General features: G+C 37.6%; 1 protein-coding gene across 1 annotated transcript in view; it reads right to left on the reverse strand.

Moving 5' to 3' along the window:
• LOC118426714 (slit homolog 3 protein-like) overlaps nucleotides 1-1,075 on the reverse strand; it is a 39,559-nt gene extending 38,484 nt beyond the window's left edge. Inside the window, exon 1 of the mRNA XM_035836256.1 lies at nucleotides 889-1,075. The gene's annotated coding sequence lies outside the window, so the exon portion shown is untranslated. The remainder of the gene's footprint in view (nucleotides 1-888) is intronic.
• Nucleotides 1,076-7,332: the final 6,257 nt, after the last annotated feature.

A 7,332-nucleotide genomic window follows, 5' to 3' on the forward strand; every position in this document is an offset into this window, starting at 1 on the left:
ATTGGGCATGACTCATCCCACCCATTCAGATAATTCAATAGTACAGCTAGTATAGTTTCAGCGCCATTGACATATACCTCATGTAGTGCAACTCCGACCCCGGTGCAAGAACCCACCATCAATACTCAAGCAGTATGCAGTCACCGTAGAACAAATCATCCACTGATAGTATATCTATATGGCCCGAACAATGACCAAACCTTACCTGTTACAACAACAAAATGACACTAACCCTTACCTGTTACAACAACAAAATGATACCAACCCTTACCTGTTACAACAACAAAATGACACTAACCCTTACCGGTTACAACAACAAAATGACACTAACCCTTACCGGTTACAACAACAAAATGACACTAACTCTTACCTATTACAACAGCAAAATGACACTAACCCTTACCTGTTACAACAGCAAAATGACACTAACTCTTACCTGTTACAACAACAAAATGACACTAACCCTTACCTGTTACAACAACAAAATGATACCAACCCTTATCCGTTACAACAAAATGACACTAACCCTTTACTGTTACAACAACAAAATGACACTAATAATAACCCTTAGCTGTTACAACAACAAAATGACACTAACCCTTACCTGTTACAACAAAATGACACTAATCCTTATCCGTTACAACAAAATGACACTAACCCTTACCTATTACAACAACAAAATGGCACTAACCCTTACCGGTTACAACAACAAACTATCCATATACTCTCATGATGTAGACATGAAAGGAAACAAATTAGTTTTATAGCCCAAACATTTATACTTGAATGCATATCGCACAGTTCATGGCTGTGTAGTGCCACCATTTCGGTCTTATCCAACCATCAGCATCCTTGCTTTGAGTAGGAAAGCACGGATAAAGTACCTACCTTTATCCAGGCTTAAGATCTTCCCGGTCACACCTTTTAAGAGCCTTCTACGCCTTCTTCGCGACGTTACGCTCCCATAACTGACGCCAGAAATCCGAAACGTCCGCAGGGTTCCGACGTACGTGACTGTATGCATACACAATTCCCGGTATATGTAAACCTTAGTCGGGACTTAAGGGAGAGGCGGGGATTCCCTATGTGATTAATGGTGGCTGACCCTGCGAGTAATTTTCACTCAGCCTCGGCAGCCGGGCAGATGAAAACAGACCAAGGACGGGCTGAGCCACAGTAAACGCACGGGACGAAACCTCATTACCTTCGCTAGGAGGATAATGATATGTTTTCGGTTGTGTGTGCATGCATGTGAATGTGTGTGTGTGTGTGTGTGTTTGTGTGTGGTGTGTGTGTGTGTGTGTGTGTGTGTGTGTGTGTACATGCATGTGAACGTGTGTGTGCGTGTGTGTGTGCGTGTGTGTGTGGGGGGGGGTGTGTGTACGTGTGTGTGTTTGTGTGTGTGTGGTGTGTGTGTGTACATGCATGTGAATGTGTGTGTGTGTGTGTGTGTGTGCGTGTGTGTGGTGTGGATGGACAGCATGACTCTAGAAGCCTGGATGGATGGTTGGTATATGGGTAGGTCTTAAAATTATTCTAGACTTTGGGCCGGCCCCTTAGCGGCTGCTTAAGGACTGCACAGAACTTCCTATTTTGATATCCTTAGTTCTGGAAATGTTTTAAGATACAGCAAAACTCCCTTTGTGACACCAGTATATTGTACTGAAGTAATTATCATAATTTTATGAGATGATACATGAAATACAAAGGCATCAAGACTCTAATTGCAAAACAAAGCAGACACGCATTTTCTAAACTATAGGTTCCTACTGGGTGAAGTTGTTACTTCTTTTGGAATAAGATACGTCAATTCTGACCTTCAAGAGGTGGTAGGATACCCACACGACTCCTTCCCTTTACCCAATGTTATTAGTTCTGGGCTCGGAGTACTTGCAATAAGGCACAGACAAAGTATTACATTGTGTGGGGCGAAGTATGGACTGTTCCTAGAATGGTACAATACAATGTTGTCGTTGTTTTTTTCGGTGAGGAACGCTCAAACAAATTGTATAATGTCTTCTGTATCCTCAATGGTAGCTTTTTTATTGTTTCTCATTAAAAAGATACAGTGTTATGTACTATGTGATATGATCGTTCTGTGTTTTTTTTCCAAGAAAATTTACATCAGTAACAAAAACAGCACGGTGACGTCATTTAGCCACAGGGGAAATGTTATATAATCCTATCTGAATATATCGGACTTATCAGCATATGGAAGATATACTATTTATCGTATGGTTAATACGGTTGGATATACCATTCAAGGCTTTGGCTGAAGCTGATGTGTAGAGAATCAATACCTTATACTGGCCTTTATTGTCATGAGAATGGTGTGTTAAGTGTAAGGAAAGGTCGCCTGAGGACGCAAGTGACGCAATTCAGTTTTATGATCCTGAGCACAGATTAATATCACTCCCCGCGACAAGCATGATTAAAGTAACATCACTTGCTCGCCAATTATCTATCTAATCAATCTATTAATAGCAATTATGAATATGATATGAACATGCATTACCTTAATTGTTACGTGTGAGTTTGTGGAAATAATTATCTTTATGATCAGGAATGTAATTTCATTAATATGTCACTTCAATGCATGCATGAAATGCCGCGGCAAGAGACTATAACTATAAATCCACCCATTACAAGTGATCATGATATTATATGATATGATATCTTCAGGGTTACCGGTAGCTCAGTTATGATCTTGTCTGGTTTATAAAGAGACAGATATGCAATTTGGGAGAAATACCCATTGCATTTTTGTCTGGTCCTGATAATATCTATGGCAGAGATAAACTACCACTTAAAAAAACCCATTGCATCTCCTGAAAGGGAATTATCTTAGTAATTTTCTTCCTCGTTAAATAATTTGAAATCTTATTTATCATAATCCACTTTACCATCGGGCTACGAGGGGGGTTCAATAAGTTCTTGTCCTCACCAAGAAATAACAAGCACAACTCAGATTTTCAGGCACAACTTCATAGTATGAAGTCTTTTATCAATATCCTCCAAATTTCAAATCATTGGAGTCATTACTTTCCAGGCATTCGTTTTTCCTAAATTAGAAGGTAAGTGGCGAGAAAAAAGTTGTGTGAATTGTGATCAGACATGTGTGGGTCTAGTTTCCCATGCCATAAATTAACAAAAGACGTTGTCAAAATGTTTGATAATGATTCTCTTCCTATGTCAAGCAAAAAGAATTGGGTTTTTAACTTCCAGCAGCGCAAATTGACCCTACCACTCAGGTCAGGTCAATTGTTCACGTTTTTTTTCCTTCTCCCTCACCTAACGTTACTGGGTGTCGCCTGCAAAGTAATGATCACACTAATTTGAATTTTGGTACATATTTATATAAGACTTTATACTTGACATCTATGCTTCGAAATCTGAGCTGTGCTTATTTTTTCTCGGTAAAGTCGGGGACTTATTGATAACCCCACGTACATGTATAAAGTCTTATATAAATGTGTACCAAAATTCAAATTATTGTGATCATCATGTTGCAGGCGACACCCAGTAACGTTAGGTAAGGGATAACGAAAAAAAAAGGTGGACAATTGATCTGCAACCTGAGGTGTGAGGTCAAATTGTCTGATCACACTTCACCCTTCTTTTTCTCCCCACTTACCTTCTAATTTAGAAAAAACGAATGCCTGGAAAGTAATGACTCCAATGATTTGTAATTTGGAGGATATTGATAAAAGACTTCATACTATGAAGTTGTGCCTGAAAATCTGAGTTGTGCTTGTTATTTCTTGGTGAGGCCAAGAACTTATTGAACCCCCCTCGTACGTTGTCTTCTTGCATAAGACACCATTTCAATTTTAACGAAGGACGCTCGTTGTAGTTTGTTGAAGATAATAGCAGAATTACCCAGTAAAGGTACAGTTAATCCAAGTCTGTCGTCAAATGCTAGCAACTTCTTGTTCAAGGTATTTAGGTTGGCTAAATTGGCATTTTGACCTTCCATTGTTTTCTTAAGCTTTATTAATGAATTAAGAAAGAATAGAGTCGTAACGAATATTGATAGATGGGCATGAAAGAATTCTAAATATATTTTTTGGGTCCATATTTATGACGTCATCAGGTTTTATTGCCCCTAATATTATTTTTTATGACAAAATACAGCACTTTGGTACATACCACTGCAATGAAACTATGTTTTTCATGTGCATAATGATGAAAGCTACAAACTCACGGTTGCGCAAATTGATATCTACTAACGATCTGTAGTTACAAAAAAAATGTTTTTTTTTTAATTAGATGAAAACAAATATTTTCTAATTACTACAGAGCATTCACAGCATTGTCATCTTCCTGTTCTGTCCCCACAACACCTTCAGTTTGATTAATCGTTTTGTACTCTTTGCAGTGACAAATTGAGGGCTGGACACAAATGAACCACATGAAACACCCTGGTCCTTCCTACAGTTGTTATATGTGCAATCAATCACAATGTAAATTCAACCATAACCGTCTAGAGTGGTACATTTGTATCGTACATTTTAACAGTAGTACGCGTTTTACATGCTGATCACACAATCTTCCCAACGTAGTTTATTTTTTTAGATTTAACTGCATTAAAGAGTGATACATTCGTACCTCTACATTTCATTAAAGGTACACATTTTACAGCACGTGTGCTGATCACATAAACAGCTAAACAAATAGATAAATAAAAATAGATAATCGTCCTTTGTTTGCAATACTTTAAGTGCTACTTTTACCTGATTTGTTTGATACGTTACTTTGATTTTCTTTATTTCCTTTGATATTTGGTAAAAGTATTATTCTATAATTTCGACTTATTTATTCTTGATCTGTAGATCATATTCAGTTTCTATTATCTGTCGCGTTAAAATTTCTCCTGTAGTTTCAATTGATTACATTGTTCTGGTGTAGTTTCAAATGATTTCATTTGTTGTTATTAATTAGCCTTGATTTATGTATACTAATCGTCATTATTATTTAGATTATATACCTAGTTTGTTAAGGGGGACGATGAAAAGCCACAAATGCTTCTGTTCCCTCCTGCATTTTTTCGTCTTATTCTATTTATCATTTGTTTTTATTTGTTGTATATGTGCTAAATTAAATTAATAACATAAAAATTAACAAAATCAAACACCAGTCTTTCCTAAAACCTAAGGGTAACCTTACACGACCCACGCCAGTGTTCCAAACGATCTTCTGTAGTTCTAGCATCAATAACTTGCCATAACCATAACTCGGCAATGGTGAATATATTTTTGTGGCGTCTTTTTTCGATGCTGCGTTACCACCATAGCGCCTGAAGCGACCCTTACAAATCCCCAAATCCTCAACTTCTTTCAAAAATCCCTGGCTGTAAATAGGTGGGACTCTAATGGTGACTGTCATATTTCTTTTCAATATCTTAAGTATTTTATATGCCGCCATAAAAAAACAAATGGCGCAATAAAAAAAATAAAGGCAGAAATTGACTGATGCAGTAGTTGGGAGCGGCTGGAATGGAACCAACTTTTTATAAGGCCTGAACAAAACAATGGTTTGTTTCCTGTTAACGACCATAGCATTTTTAAGTCTTTTTCTACTTAATGGTTATCATGTAACAAGACCTGAAGGTTATTTCAAGGTGTGACCCGAATTCCACTCCAAGGTTACGGGTTACATTGTAACTGTAACAGCATCTCTTCTCCATAGGTCAGAAACATCATGATTGAGACCAGCTCAATTGCTCACTTACAGTAAGGAATTTAATTAAGGACTAACTAAACCAATAGGCAAAGCAGACTGCTCGGGGAATGTCCTACTAATAGTCGACCGATGGCAAGAATAATGGAATTTTCTAATCTGGGAGAAAATTCAAAACAGACTTCCCGCATTTCTCACTGTAAACATATCAAGGCTTTGAACATTTGACGTAAGAATGTGTAGAAAAAATGTACTTTTCTTGTTCAGTTTAATTGTGCTTGCACATTGTTTATCTGTATTTTTATAATTTGATATTGAAAATACAAGTGACTGCATACTGAATTTCAGCTTTTACTTTGCGCGATTCTGCTTGTTGGACGATTTTCTTGGAGATTTCTTTTTCAGAACCGTAACTGAAATCAAATTTCTTTGGCCTAATAATAGACTAGCACAGAGAGTTTCTGTGAACGTTTATCGGGTTGTATCGAGCGATTTGTCGACGTTAGATTCGGTGAAAAACGTCCAATGATTTCCAATACATCGGACAATGAATCAGCGGCTCCGATTGCCAATGAACGTTCTGTCTTGTCAATACGCGTACTAACAAGGCTGTACTTTTAAGTGACTGACTGCAGTTTAAGTGATACTCTTTCGTCTTACCTTATTGAGCATTCGAAGTTGATCAGTACGAGAGAGATCATTTTCTTGCTATCGATCATATGCACAGCTGTGCCTTTATTTTCAAGACATTTCTGGTGCAGTTATTAGGTCATAACTTGGGCTACAGCAAGTAAACTCTATGGATGACATTAGCATACTCATTAATTTTCACCTGACTTTTGAATAAAAAAAAAGAAGATTTTTTCCACCTCCAGAGATTATGAACATGGTCAATATGTACCAAAATAGGAAAATATATTGATGTTTGATTGTACTTGTAGACGTGACACTAGTGAGGAACATGTAGTCATGACTGTAGTTGAAGATGTGGAACTAGTTCTATGGTAAAAGTGGTACAAATGTAATAACCATGACTATAGTTGTCAACTTGGTAAGTGATACGAGTCTACCACACTATTGTCACTTTGTGCACGTCTTAAATACACAAATAAAAGACTTGCTGGTTGTGATACTAATCTTCAAATCTTTGTTACAACATTTATGGCATCTGTTTTAAAATTTGGATATCTTGTTTTCTTTTCCTAATCTCCAAGCAGATCATACGGTAGCGTAGGATAGTATCAAAAGCTTTCAGAGGGGTGAAGCCGACCTAGGAGTGTGTTTCGCTACAAGGCAAATGGACACATTTTGGCTGACTACACTTCTTGGCCAGTTTCGTACTATCTTATGCCATCGTAGTACGTTATTCTTTACCAGTCTTATTTTGTTTCAACCTCTTCCGTCAAATTGTATATTCCACAGAGGATGTCATACATACAATCTACTTGCTGTGGTCTTGAAAAGAAGTTCAATGCCGTGAATTCCTTCTTTGTACCGCACAGTTTGCACACGTGGGTGGACAGATAGATCAAGGTATTATCCTCCCGTCACGTTTGGGGTTTGAGTGGGAGGGCGCAATCAAGAAAGGTCTTTTCCTTCTTGACACTGAGGTCAAAAGATCGGAAGGAAATCTTGATAATGGTAGGGTTCGGT

This window comes from Branchiostoma floridae, chromosome 11 (genome assembly GCF_000003815.2).
Source record: "Branchiostoma floridae strain S238N-H82 chromosome 11, Bfl_VNyyK, whole genome shotgun sequence".
In the NCBI taxonomy this organism is placed as follows: domain Eukaryota; kingdom Metazoa; phylum Chordata; class Leptocardii; order Amphioxiformes; family Branchiostomatidae; genus Branchiostoma; species Branchiostoma floridae.